At 40.0% G+C, this 15373-nt stretch overlaps 1 long non-coding RNA gene across 1 annotated transcript in view; it reads left to right on the top strand.

Moving 5' to 3' along the window:
* LOC125632679 (uncharacterized) overlaps positions 1 to 3712 on the top strand; it is a 47882-nt gene extending 44170 nt beyond the window's left edge. The window contains exon 3 of the long non-coding RNA XR_012666919.1: positions 1193 to 3712. This is a non-coding gene — a long non-coding RNA (uncharacterized LOC125632679). The remainder of the gene's footprint in view (positions 1 to 1192) is intronic.
* The last annotated feature ends 11661 nt before the right edge of the window (positions 3713 to 15373 follow it).

The following is a 15373-nucleotide window of genomic DNA, read 5'->3' on the forward strand; positions in this document are numbered from 1 at the left end:
GTTCTACCCACTTGTCAAGTGAATGGGGATTCTGAAAGTGGAGCTTATGCGGGATTGTCCTTAGAGAAGAGCTAAGCAGAAGGCTCACTCATCTGATCCTGAATTTCTTATTCCAGCAAAACTCACATTAATTTCAGTTTGCATGAACTTGCTGCCCCCTCATCCTCAGATCCTGAACTTCTCTCCTCCAGCATAGAGACTGCGGATTTTAAGAAAGCTCTAGGGCAACATTAGCCCCACAGATCTCCTGTTCAGGGTGAGACAAGCTTGGAGATGAGGTACTGGACCCATTCTCCTTAAAAATACTAAGTTTCCCCTTGGAAGGGAGGGAGACTTCTGAGAGGGGGACTACCCCTTTGATTGCCATTAAGACCGACTCCACTCCCTAGCTTGCAGCTCCATTTTGGCATGTAGGCATTTTAAGTTTCCGCCCCTGTGGACTGTATATCACGAGAAGCATCCATCCTCTTGCCGTGGAGTTAGGGAGGATGTTGATATCTTCTCCAAGTGAAGTACCCTGGTGTCATAAATATAAAAGGTGGTGGCAGCTTTTAACCTAAGCTGGTAAGAATAAGCTTAGGGGGTCTTTCATGCAGGTCCCCAGATCTGTACTCTAGAGTTCAGAGTGGGGAAGGAACCTTAACACCTGGTGTGGTGGAGTGTGTGATTCTGTACCCTGGGCAGCGGAAGGGGTTTAGTGGCCATGGTGGCATTATGCAGCTGAATGGGGATCCTGCCACAGGTTATGTGTAGAACCTCCCTGCTGCAGAGCCGTTCTACGCTGCACACTTCCAGGAGGACTCTATACTATAGACACATCACAGACAGGATCTGGCTCAGTGAATTGCACTGTTCTCCAAACAATATTAGGAATTTTAAATGTGGTTCTCTACAACCATGGTAAAATAACCTTATTTTAGCTGTAGCTTTATAAAAGAAAGCCTTTCCATATGGAAACGTCATACAGAATTAAACTTTAGAGATGAAACCAATAAGCTTCAATAGTAATTAAATAGATTTTTATAGAAATGACTCTAAAAACTACAGAGCATAATAGGGAATGGAATCCTTCCTGTAGAATTTTTAAACTAACCTATAGAGTTCAATATATAATTATATCACTGCTGAACAGTTCTAAAGGTTTGATTGAAAATTGTATAGAAAAATTAACAATCTCTGTTTAATTCTACAGGATGTTCCAGTGAGGACTACAATATTTGTAATCATTATATGGAAAAACTGCAGACGGACAGAAGTACTACCTTGTCCTGAATTATAACTAGTTAATTTTAGTATGTTTAACATGATATTCCTTCCTGAACATCTTTGCAGGCATTCCGTTTATCCTGGAAAATTGTATCTGGTTCTTTAATTGCAGTCTCTCTTCTGGAAGTGCTGTGATCTGAATCAATTTTAGCAGTTTTTGTCTTAGCCAAATGGTCAAAGATGTTTTTAGCTGAACATAGAATGAAGTTACAGCTTAGTAAACAATTAGCTAATGACTATATTTATTCTAATTGGCCCACAGACAGTGTTAGGCTATGTTATGCGTTACACTAATTCATTTCTTTGAGAAAGTTGTGAAAATTGTCATTTTAATTACCTACGCTTCTACTCACTAGGGTCTAATGGCTCCAAATCCTGTTTTGGCTCCCTAGATATATAGTGCTTGCTATTGCTGATAAAGATTTCAGATCAAGTTATTGTATGCGGCTGCATAACATTTTATATAATCATTTTTTTTGCAAACATCAAAATTTGGGGCATCTCACAAAACAAGTAAATAGGTATCTCCTGTCCCAAAAATTGTAAATATGACACAAGTGAGGGTCATAACAAAGATTCTGGGGGGAGCAGAAGGAAGAGGAGAGGAAGGACAAGGGTGATGGTAATAACATGGCTACAGTGAGGCATGCACACATCTTGATTTGGTTACCCACTTTCCCCATCACTTGTAGGCAAAATGATGGAAATGATTATTTAGCAGAGATTTGAATATGGTAGGGACGGTGGCGTAATGAACAGGTTTGCAAAAGGACATGCCATATATATCATATATCATGCTGAAGTTATTAAAAAGTAAACAAAAAAATCGTAAGCATCACCAAGTTTTACAGGCACTTTCATCTTGAATGTCACTGTATATATTTCCCTATATGCTATAAATATGGGGTGAAATCCAACTCCAGTGAAGTCAATTGCAAAACTCCCATTGACTTGAATGGAGCCAGGAATTTCCCCATATTTTCCATTATTTTAAAAAAGTCTCCTGGAGATACTTAGGAGAATATTATATAGATTATAGTGGAGGGGAAAGTGTTCTTATTAAAGTGTCTAAGTGTTTGCCAATTTACAGCAAACCTAGACTGATCAAACCCACATAATCTTTTACAGGACCCTGGGATAATTGTTCAGGAATATCTTCAGTAGATCAGGGCTTTAGTTTGTGCCATTGCATGATTAACCCTTTGTGTTCACTGTACTTCATTGCTGCACTTCAATGAGGCTTTTGTCACTATCTTTAATCTCCCAAATATAGCTGTATTTTTGTTTTCTGCCTGTGTATCAGTAGGAAAGTTCACCCTTCCAATTTATGCCTGACCTACACACACACAAGCTGCCGTGGTTTAACTAAACTTGCTTTAACTCATACCTTTAATTAAATCAATGGACTTTTGTGTGTGGACACTCTTAGATCAGATTAAACCTGGTATATATCAATACATTACTGGTGCAAGCTAAACCAACAAACTAGGTTTAAGCTGATATGAGATTGGCCACACACGACACTTCATTGATTTAACTAAATCAGTTTTTAAATCAATTTAATTTAAATCAGTGTAACTTCTGTGCATAGACAAAGCCTTCGAATTTTTTTCTTTTACATATATGGAAATAATAATGGCACTTTTCAGTGTTGTGCAAACAATAGGCCTGATCCTTAGAGGTGATGAGCACCCACAACTCTCAGTGAGTTTAATAAAAGCCTCCAAAGCAATAGCCAGACAGGACATCCGGGAGGCGTTTATGTAGTGGGGAGGATCTGACAGTGTGTGGTGCATGGGTAGAATGGGACAGTTAATTGAATAGCCACCTTAGATGATTGAAAGGCATTTTTATAAGTGTCCTTCATTAGCAACTGAATATGCAGCTGAGGAATGTGAAAGACCCTTCTATGAAATTCTGTACTAGAGCTGCCACTGACGACAACTATTTTAGATGTTTATCTTGTAAGCAGAGCTGCTGCTATGCTTGGTAACGGTAATCCGGTGGTGACACAGGCTTGATGGTTAGCGCTATCCTAGGTCTTAGTTATAGAGAATGATGTTACCCCTTAGAATCTTCTGGATCAGTATTAGGTAGGGAATTGGTAGTGGGAGTTATTTCAATGAACACTGACTAAGTGCAGTTATTGTTTATTTATGGTATGCATGAACCCAGGGTTGTGAGTTCAATCCCTGAGGGGGCCATTTAGGGATCTGGGGTAACAATTGGGGATTGGTCCTGCTTCAAGCGGGGGTTGGATTAGATGACCTCCTGAGGTCCCTTCCAACCCTAACCTTCTAAGATTCTTCTATGATTCTATGATTCTATGAAACAGCTGGGAGCTCTGACATAGAACCTTTATAACCCTGCTGTGATTGTCATCTCATAAATGGAGATTGATCATCGGAATAGTCTGAATAACATAAATAAAATGATGTTGATTTGCTTTGCTTTTCTTCTTATTATTATTGTTACTTGGGATTCTATAGCCTGGTTGTGTAAAGTGTCTATTAGTAGTCTGTAGGAAGTTCACACCTATTAAAAACTAATAATAAATTTCTTTAATTAAATTACAGAGGTGATGTCAAGGTTCCTTCCCCACTCTGAACTCTAGGGTACAGATGTGGGGACCTGCATGAAAAACCCCCTAAACTTATTTTTACCAGCTTAGGTTAAAACTTCCCCAAGGTACAAACTATTTAACCTTTTGTCCCTGGACTTTATTGCTGCCACCATCAAACATCTAACAAATATAACAGGGAAAGAGCCCACTTCGAAACGTTTTTCCTCTCAAAATCCCCCCAAGCCCTACACCCCCTTTCCTGGGGAAGGCTTGATAAAAATCCTCACCAGTTTGCATAGGTGAACACAGACCCAAACCCTTGGATCTTAAGAACAATGAAAAAGCAATCAGGTTCTTAAAAGAAGAATTTTAATGAAAGAAAAAGTAAAAGAATCACCTCTGTAAAATCAGGATGGTAAATACCTTACAGGGTAATCAGATTCAAAACATAGAGAATCCCTTTAGGCAAAACCTTCAGTTACAAAAAGACACAAAAACAGGAATATACATTCCATTCAGCACAACTTATTTTATCAGCCATTTAAACAAAACAGAATCTAACTCATATCTAACTAGATTGCTTATTAACCCTTTACAGGAGTTCTGACCTGCATTCCTGCTCTGGTCCTGGCAAAAGACAACACAGACAGAGAGAACCCTTTGTTTTTCCCCCCCTCCAGCTTTGAAGGTATCTTGTCTCCTCATTGGTCATTTTGGTCAGGTGCCAGTGAGGTTGATTTAGCTTCTTAACCCTTTACAAGTGAAAGAGTTTTTCCTCTGCCAGGAGGGATTTAAAAGTGTTTACCCTTCCCTTTATATTTATGACAGGTGATATGATATTAATTTTAATATTTTTTTAACAATTCTATTGAGCTATTTGTTTTATTTGGGTAACTTGCCTCTTCCCCACTTCCAGGGAAAAACAGATGAACTATTCATTTTAACATTAATTCTTGGCAATGTGTGCTACTGTCCATGGTGTATATTTGTCACTGGCCTAAGCAGCCCATTGACTCAGTGGAGAGTTGTGCCTGTTCTCATATCTCTTTGCTGGGTGGCCAAAATATGAGTGTGAACATATAAACTGAAAAATGATAAAAAGAAATCTTACTGTATTCCTTTAAAAACTTCAACCGACTTAATTGGACTTGAATGCATATTATTTTCCTTTGGGAAGGAAGCTTGTCTAGAAAATAGAAGCAAACCAATGTCTCAAGTAATTTTTGAGTGGTTAATCACAGGCAGTTATTACACAGTTCCAAGCCTTATTAAAATAGAAAGCGAATTGCTATAGTACAGAGGATCAATTTTGTTCTCATGTACCTGAGTGTAAATCCAGAGCAACTCAAGATTTATCCTGCGGTAAGTGAGACTTAAATTTGGCAGGGAGAGAGGAGAGCTACAGAGCAGACAGGAGGGCTGATTCTGTAATCATGCCACTTTTACATCAGTGTAACTTCACTGACTTTCAGTGTAAGTAGGAAATTTTGGCCCAGGATGTATATTCAGAGAGTAGAGAAGTACATGGAGGGAAGACGTACAGTGCCTGATTTTCCTCTCATTGCTGTGTCACCGGTGGGACCCTACTGAGTTCAGTGCAGTTATTTCTGTTTTACATTACAATTAGTGAGATCAGAAGCAGGCCACATAATTCCTTTGCAAAACTGGATAACTTTTAATTTAAAAAAATCATACTATTTCAAACAAAATTCTGAGCAGATATTGTACACCACGTCTAAATCCATGGATTCTGGTGCCAAAAACACCAAAACCTCTCATAAGTCACAGGAGTCCCCTGTCAGAAATTCTTTAAAATCAGTTAAAGAGAAGCAGCTTCTAACCCCCTCCTTGATGCTGCAACTGCCACCATGAGGCCTTTAATGTTAAGGGAATGTGAGGGCCTCATTGAGTGGGAGCTGTCAGGGAGATTTGGTCTTGTCGTGGAAGAGGTTTGACGTCAGTAGGAGCAGGATGGGAATGGATTGGGGAGATGAATGTATATATTATATGAAGTAAATAACAATTTCTGAATTACAGGGCTATAATTCCGCAGAGGCTGAGGACTACGCAAACCTGTCAAGCTTTGCTTTTTTGGTTTGATATTACTAGAGCTTCTTGATGGAATTGTATCCCCATAATTCACACTTGTCCATTATTTATTCTCTCTATCACATATATAGTCAATATACATGTAGCATGTGTATGCAGCTTTTTGGTATGTGATTTTATTCTTGTGTGTGTGTGTGCACATTCATGCATTGCACACAAATGCCTTGTAAATTATGGCTGCTACACATTTTGAAGTGTATTCCTATGGTATCTGAGAAGTGAGTAACAAATACAACCCCACACTGTTCTCAAAAACTGAATAGATGGAATTTAAAAAGAAAATGTCCAGAAACAAGAACAAATTACAAGAAATCTTTAAGTATATCAGAAACATGAGCGAATTGGTCAGTTTCTAGTCTAACAAAGGGTTAAGGGAGCAATTAAGGAGTATTAGTACTTTGTAGAAAGTTAAATAATTTATTTTCATTAGTCTTCTCCACAGAGGATGTTGGGGAGATACTTACACTGGACCTACTCTTATCAAATAATAAAGAGGAAATTATGTCAGAGATTGAGTTTCCAAAAGAGGAGATGCAGGAACAAATTGACAAATTAATGAGCAACAAGCTTCCAGGACTGCATGGCATAACAATCAAAAATTCTAAAGGCACATAAGAATGAAGAGGTTGAGCTGCTAACACAAAAACATATTCTATTGTTAAAATCAGCAAGTACATTGGGGGACTGAATGATAGCAAATATAATAACTATCTTTAAAAAAGATGCTAAGTGATGATCCTGGAAATTATAGACCAGTAAGCCTTACTTCACGTAATTTGGTTGAAATGCTAATTTAAAATGGATTTATAAACCACCCAGATGACATGATGTGACAAGGACAAATGAACACTGCTTCTGTAAAGGAAAATCTTGTGTCTCTAAGCTACTAGAATTCTTTGTGCATGTAGGCAGAATAGTGGCTAAAGACAGACGGTATGACATAATTTATGTGGTCTTTCGAAAGACCGGCCTCTGATTTCAGTCACAGTTCTGGTGGAATAAAGTATTAGACATAAGTTAGGGTGGCTGGATGAAATAATTAAAATTTAAGTTTAAATTAGGTTATGATTTACTTTGAGTTAATAGGCCTGATTCTGATCTTATGCTGGTGTAATTCAGGAGTAACTTATATATGATTTGCTTATATAAACTCATGATTAGATTCTTCTGTATTTTAATCATTGCCTCCTCTAAGCAGTTTTTCAGACTCTGATTCTCTCTTAGTTTTCTGTTTCCTCTATATTTTTTTAAATTTATATTGACTTTATTGCTCTATGTTCTCATCTCTTTTCCAACTAATTGATTTTGCTTTTTGCTTCTTGGATCAATTTCTTCTTGGGGTTTTCATTTTGGGTCTTCTGCAAGTTTCTTCTCTGAAAGCTAGTCTAGTGCGTGCACAGTACTAGTACAAGTGTTGCAGGGATGGAATTGCAACAGGAATGTCAGCTGGCAAGTGACAGAGGTTCTATGTAGACAGTTCCGCGGATTGGTCAAATGTGGTCCACTGATTGGATCATCAATTTCCTTGGTATGGTTCCTCACTGGGTGCGTAACAAGAACACTGCTCCATTGCCCCCCTGTTACTCTGCAGCAGAATACCGTGCTCTGGTCTGGCTCCATTTATCTCACATCGGGTTGGTTGACTCACAACTACACTCAACCATGCTCATCATAAATAGGACAAATTGGACCCACACCAGTCCTGTGGCTCCCTATGTTAAGCAACATCATTCCTCCACACATCCATCATGAGGGTGCTACAGCCAGGACACTTGAGAAGATCAGGGCAAACCCAAGACTACCACTCACACAGAACTCTTCAGCCACTGAAGAGTGTGTTTGTCATTAAAGTATCCATTGTGGGCCCTCTTGCCCTGTCCAGATTTCTCTATTACATCAGTGTGGCATGAAGATTGATCTGCAGCTGACATCTGAAACCAGTCTCTCATAACTGACCTGACCATGTGTGTACCTGGCTTTGATTTGCCATAATGCTCATGGACCCTTCTGAACCAATTATGAATGGGCAGGGTCAATGTACAGCCAACCTTCACACCTGGGGTCAACAGGAGGATCTTACATGTGACTGTGGCCAAAGATGGACAATATCGCACATCACTGATGACTGCCCTCTGACCAAATTTGAAGGTGATCTGAGGGTTATGTACTTTGCTGATGAGACTGCTGCAAATTGGCTTGGCAAGCTATGCATCCAGTAAGAAGAGACCTCAAGATTTACGTTGGTGTGAGGGCAGAATCAGGATCACTTGTGTCCGTTTTCTGGAATTGTATAGCCAGAGATGTTTTTATTGTCTCTCAAACCTCAGCCCTACTTTGTTGGATCAGGGATCAGATTGTGTTACCCTTACTGATAATGAATAGCATCTTACTTCACAGGTAGTCCCTTTGGGTGAAATTCCTGGTCCCATTGAAATCAATGTGAGTTCTGCCATTGATTTCAGTGGGGCCAGGATTTCACCCATTGACTTCAATGTGGCTACTCATGGTGTAAGGTACTATTCAGTGTCAGTAAGGGTATCACGGATGGAGCCCTAAATTAGGACTCTTGTTGATTACTCATAATTAGGGATGAAATTTCAGATTTAGGGCCTCATTGTTTCCTCCTTTACACTCATGTAAATGAAGAGTTACTCTCCAGAAATCAATGGATCAACATTAGACAACTGGTGTAAGTGAAATGAGACCAAAGTCCATTGCTTTGAAATTTCCAGCTGATATACTAATTGAAGCACTGTTTACATATGGGGCCAAAGTCTGCATTCATCTGCATCCATCCAAACCCACTGATTTCAAGGGGCTGCACAAGCAGAAGCGAGAGTAGAATTTGTGCCATAATCTTTTGGGGACTGGATGTTTTAAAAAATTAGCTATGGAATACAGAGCTTTTTAACTTTGGATCACTGGTTCAAATCCAGCCAGATTCTTAGTGGTTGAAAATTGTCATCTGACAGCTGTCAGACAGTAGATGGTCCTACTCCACTCCGTAGTGAACAGGGGCTTTAGTCTGCTGGCAGTTGCAGCAGAGGTCTAAGACTGAATGGCAGACAGATTGATCTATCCTGTCAAATCTAGTAATTGTCCCTCAATGAGAGGGTTGAGGTACATTGGTAGAGCACTGTGCGGTAACTTGCACTATGACTGTCCTCATGGAGGATAAAAAGGACCAGTATTCAGGATTGTATATCTACCATCTCTCCTGAGCGGTATATTTCCTAAAACCAAAAAACAACAAACCAAAAAATGAAAGATGGGCAGGGAGTGGTGCTGCAACAGGGTGGAATTTCTATTCTATGAGGTAGGTTTTCTATTTCAATTGCCTGGTTTATGCTTGTGGGACATTGTTATCTAATGACATCATTAACAATGTTTTTATATATATAAAAATTGTTCCCAGAGAGTAGTTATCAGTGGTTCACAGTCATGCTGGAAGGGCATAATGAGTGGAGTCCCGCAAGTTTTGGGTCCGGTTCTGTTCAATATCTTCATCAATGATTTAGGTAATGGCATTAGAGAGTACACTTATAAAGTTTGCAGATGATACCAAGCTGGGAGGGGTTGCAAGTGCTTTGGAGGATAGGATTAAAATTCAAAATGATCTGGACAAACTGGAGAAATGGTCTGAAGTAAATAGGATGATATTCAATAAGGACAAATGCAAAGTACTCAACTTAGGAGGGAACAACTAGTTGCACACATACAAAATGGGAAATGACTACCAAGGAAGGAGTACTGCAGAAAGGGATCTGTGGGTCATAGTGGATCACAAGCTAAATATGAGTCAACAGTGTAACACTGTTGCAAAAAAAGCAAACATCATTCTGGGATGTATGAGCAAGAGTATAGTAAGCAAGACACGAGAAGTAATTGGCCAAGGGATGTACTGGCCACCGCTTCGAGCAGCTCCCATTGGCCTGGAGCAGCGAACCGCAGCCACTGGGAGCCGTGATCAGCCGAACCTGCGGACGCGGCAGGTAAAGAAACCGGCCCAGCCCGCCAGGGGCTTTCCCTGCACAAGCGGTGGAACAAATTTGGGAACCATTGGTCTAGATAATACTTAGTCCTGCCATGAGTGCAGGGGACTGGACTAGATGACCTCTCGAGGTCCCTTCCAGTTCTACGATTCTATGATTGTTTATTACAATAATCAAGAAGCTGTGTAGTCTAGAGAAATGAGCAAAGCTTTGGGCGACAGGAAATACTGCATTCTAATCATACTTCTGCCTTGGGCAAGTCTTCAGACTTCTCTTCTTCAGTTTTCCCATCTGCAAAATGGGGATAATAATCCTCATGGCACTTCTTGAAGGTTAGGTGAACTTGCATTGACTAGTTCTTTTCAGTACAGCACATTAAATATTTGGGGCCATATTCTCCTTTTTGAGGTCCTCTGAGGGGCTCACAGTGGTATCAGTCAGCAGAGCATTTGAGGCCAGAGTCTCTAATATTTTCTGGCCCCTTTGCATTGCTGAGGTGGCATAAAAGGGCCAGAAAGCTGCTGGATCTCCCCAGCTGGAGATTCCCCTGGTATGGAGATATCAACATTGCTGCACCCCCAAAAATAGGAGGTGAGTGTATTGAGGGTCTTGGGGGATGGGCATCACTAGAGCTCTATTGTGCTCTGGTTACCCTTGACTGGCAAATAGCCCCTTAAGCGTAATAGCCAGCCACTGCAGATGAGAGTAGCCCTGAGGCTAATCTGATCTATCTTGGGGTTGGGGTAGAAACGGGCCCAGAATCAAGGGGTCATTCTCTTGCAACTTTCCTCCCTCAGCTGCACCAGGCAAATACTGGGCACAGATGAGAATATAAAGCACTATATACATGCTAATAATATTGTCTGCTCTTTTGGCTCTTAGCTGCTCTCTTGGAAGGAAGCCAAGCATCTTTGGATTTCCTTGCTGTAGATCCTCCTGAGAGACTATATAATAAGGCCAGATTCTGATCAGTTACCCTGGTGTAAATTGACAGTAACTCCACTGATTTACTTCAGTGTAACAGATGAAAATCTGGCCCCTAATCTGTATTGTTGAATCTGTATAAACTATATCTCAGTCCTTAGTCTTATTGCAGATGAAGAGCTGTGGGAAGCTTGAGCCTAAAGGTACCGTATACTGCCAAGTTCCATAGTATAGGCCCAAAATTCAACCTATCTTTAAACTGATAGTTTGTCAGGAAACCGTGACAAGAAATGGAGAGGGCAGGGACTCAAAACTGTTTTTGAGTGACTAAGGGCTTTCTACAAGGTGGGGTAATGTACTCCACAGGGATGTGATATCTAAATTTCACTAACATGTTGCTCGTACTTGGCCTACCCTGCTGGTGTGCTTTAATGTAGTTTGAAATGTTTGAAACAGTATGATGTTAAAGCACATGGAGGAACCTTTAGCAATAGCAGGGATTGGGTAATTGTGAGGGAGTTCTGAAAGACAGGCCTGTGGTATCTGAGGACGTACTGCTAGAGGGAGAAGGGAAATGATGGCAGGAGAATAGAAGTACGGTAGCAGGGAATTGATTGATGCTTTTTATAGATAGTGATCAAGCTTATTTGAGTGTGATCTACTTGCCTTGTGCCAAAGGCTGGATATCTTTGCATGGGTAGATGCGCAGAGCAGGAAAAGAATCAGAAATTGGAGAGGCAGAAAAAAAATAAGGAGGAGGAATAATGAAAGAGAGATTCAGGATGAGGTTCAAGTATCTTGACTGGAAAGTGAAGCAAAAGAAATGTAATGCTGGCTTTGTGAAGGGTTTCAGACACATCCAAAACCTGAGAGTTTTGATTAAAGGGAGGGAGCAGGAAAGGGGTTCATCATGATGCCTTTTGTTGTTGTTGGGATATGACTGACCTTTCATTAGGTGGAGGGCAGGTGAACAGGATTATACTATAAATAATTAATAGGTCAGTTTTGAAACAGGAGGATAGTGGTGCAGGGGTTTAAGCTGTCCACACACAGTGGGAATGTTTTAGTTGCCAAAAAGCTACATGTCAAAATAGGGAAAAGAGGCAGAGGGAGAAGACAGAAAAAAGTGGAGAAGGAAAAGTCAAATGAATTTTGTGCCAGTGCTAGGATCATACTAATAAGATTCCCCCTGAAATTAGAAGCATATGTGTGGAATGGAAGCATGATATAATTGGCTTGGCTCTGACTCCTAGGTCCTGACTTTGGCTCCAATCAGTAGGCTCCAATCAGTAGGCCTGGCCACCTACTGCTCCAACCAACAGGTGTGACCGCCTATGCCTTGGACTGTGACAATGGGTTTATGGAAAATAGATCCTGTCAAACTGACTTGATATTTTTTTTGATGATTAGAAGTTTGGTTGAAAAAGAATACTGTTGATGTAATATACTTAGGCTTATGTGTGGCACTTGACTTGGTACCACATGACATTTTGATTAAAATGCTAGAGATATAAAATGAACATGGTATACATTAAATGGATTAAAAGCTGGCTAACTGATAGTTCTCAAAATGTAAATGGGGAATTGTCAGGGTTCCCTCCCCACTCTGAACTCTGGAGTACAGATGTGAGGGCCCACATGAAAGACCCCCGAAGCTTATATTCTACCAGCTTAGGTTAAAAACTTCCCCAATGCACAAATTCCTTTCCTTGTCCTTGGACAGTACTGCTGCCACCACCAAGTGATTTAAACAAAAATTCAGGGATGGGTCACTTGGAATCCCTATTCTCCCAACTATCCCCCCAAGCCTCTTCACCCTCTTTCCTGGGGAGGCTTGAGAATAATATACCAACCAATTGCCTTTAATGTAAGTACAGACCAGACCCTTTATCTTTAGGACACAAAAATTAACTAGGTTCTTAAAAGAACTTTATTATAAAGAAAAAAGTAAAAGAATCACACCTGCAAAATCAGGATGGAAGGTAACTTTACAGGGTAACAAAAAGATTTAAAACACAGAGGACTCCCCTCTGGACTCAGCTTCACAATTACAAAAACATGAATAAAACTATCTCTTAGCATAGGGAAAATTCACAAGCTAAAACAAAAGATAACCTAATGCATTTCCTTGCCTCACTTGCAATTTTTGTAATTCTTAGATGGATTATTTCAAGTATATTTTCAGGAGATGTTGTCCCTGCTTGGCTTCTTTCTCCATCCGGAGAGGGAACAAATAAAGAGAGCACAAACAAAATCTCCCCACCCCAGATTTGAAATTATCTTCTTTCCTTATTGGTCCTTTTGGTCAGGTGCCAACCAGGTTATTTAAGCTTCTTAACCCCTTACAGGAAAAGATTCAGTACAGCTGCCCAGGAGGGATTTTATGCTACCCTTATCTGTATGTTTATGACAGGAATCATCATTGAACGGGATCAATTCCTGGTCTTACTATATTTAACATTTTTATTAATGACCTGGAAGAAGATATAAAATCATCTATGATAAAGTTTGCAAGTGACACAAGAATTGGGGGAATAGTAAATAATGAATGTGATCTGGACTGATAAAGAGCAATCTGGGCTCAAGCAAACAATATGAATTTTTCATATGGCTTACTTTAAATGTATACATCTAGGAACAAAGAACATAGACCTTACTTACAGGTTGGGGGACTCTGTCCTAGGAAGCAGAGATTCAGGAAAAAGATTTGGGGGTCGTGGTGGATAATCAGCTGAATATGATCTCCCAGTGTGATGCTGTTGCCAAAAGGGCTAATGTGATCCTTGGATGCATAAACAGGGGACCTCAAGTGCGAGAGAAAAGATTACTTTACCTCTATATTTGGCACTGGTTCAACTGCTATTTGAATACTGTGTCAAGCTCTGGTGTCCTCTATTAAACAAGGATGTTGATAAATTAAAGATGGTTGAGAGAAGAATCATGAGAATGATTAAAGAATTAGTAAACATTCCTTATAGTTGTAGACTCAAGGAACTCTATCTTCACTTTGTTAAGCTAACTAGATTGAGGGGTAATTTGATTAATCTATAAATACCTACACCAAATACCACTTTGGTGCAGGGAGTTAAAAGTAGGGGTCACAGTGTCTGCTAAAAATAAAGTAACTGAATAAGCAGGAAGCTCAGGAAGAAGTATTTCACATAATGCACAATAAACCTGTAGACTAGGCTAACGTGGAAGGCAACTGAAACAAAGAATATAAGTGAGGTCAAAAGATGCATACTATTGTTTGTGAGGAGAAAACTACATTAAGGTCAACTAAGGGCAGGAGGACAGAGAGAGAAAAGGCCAGACATGTTGGTCCAGATGCCCCCCTCCCTTTTATTTCTAAACTTCCATAGTTTTATGGGGGACAAACAAACAAACAACTATCTGAGCTTTCTCAGCATCTATTAACTAAATACAGATCTCGTCCCAGTGCTATACAGACATCATCAGTGATTATGCTGGCACGTAAAAGGGGAAGTAAACCACAAGATCCATGTTAATTTAATCTCTCTTAAAAACAAAAGGAGAAAAAACTGTGTTTGCCAAATGGAAAAGGATAAAACCAGTGATTTTCAAACTTTTTAGAATATCTTGCGACAAGAGAATGAAAAAACAGATTAATATTGGGCCAGATTTTGCTCTCAGTTATGCTGGCATAAATCCAGGGTAACTCTATGGACTTTAGTGGAGTTACTGTGGATTTTTACCAAGCAGTGATTAGTGCTTTCCTCCATCCAGTGGAGGGATATTCTGTCTTTACACACCTAACTACTGTGAAATTTATGAAAGCCTTGATCAGGACCTTCCCACCGATCATTAAACCTACACCTCAATGGGACCTTAACCTTGTGCTATCAACACTCACAGGTCCACCATTCGAACCTATGGCAACATGTGTGGAATACACATAGGGACCAGCACTTGAAGAAGAAACGGAGATTACTTATTGTAACTGAAGGTTCTTCGAGATGTGTGGTTCCCTATCTGTATTCCACTACCAGCCCTCCTTCCCCCATGCTTTGGATCCTGTTGGATTGTGGTAAGTGGAGGAACTGAAGAGGCATCAACCCACACTTCCTCGGTTGAGAGCACAAGGGAAGCTATTGGGCATGTGTGGTCCAACGGACACTGCTTTGAAGAATTTCCAGACTCGGGCATGTGGCGCCCAGGCATACCCACAAGTGGAATACAGATGGGGCCCACACATCTCAAAGAACCTCCAGTTACAGTAAGTAACCTCCATTTCTTTTTTGAATCCTGTTATACTTTTTGCCATCACAACATACAATGGCAATGAGTTCTACAGGTTAGCTGTGTGCTGTATGAAAAATTAATTCTTCTAGTTTGCATTAAACCTGTTCCCTGTTAACTTCATTGGGTAACTTCTGGTTTTTATATTGTGGGAAAGGGTAAATAACACTTTTTCCCCAAACCATTCATGATTTTATGGACATCAATCACATCCCCTCTTAATTGTCTCTTTTCTAAGTTAAACAGCACTAAATTTTTT

This window comes from Caretta caretta, chromosome 2 (genome assembly GCF_965140235.1).
Source record: "Caretta caretta isolate rCarCar2 chromosome 2, rCarCar1.hap1, whole genome shotgun sequence".
Lineage (NCBI taxonomy): Eukaryota > Metazoa > Chordata > Testudines > Cheloniidae > Caretta > Caretta caretta.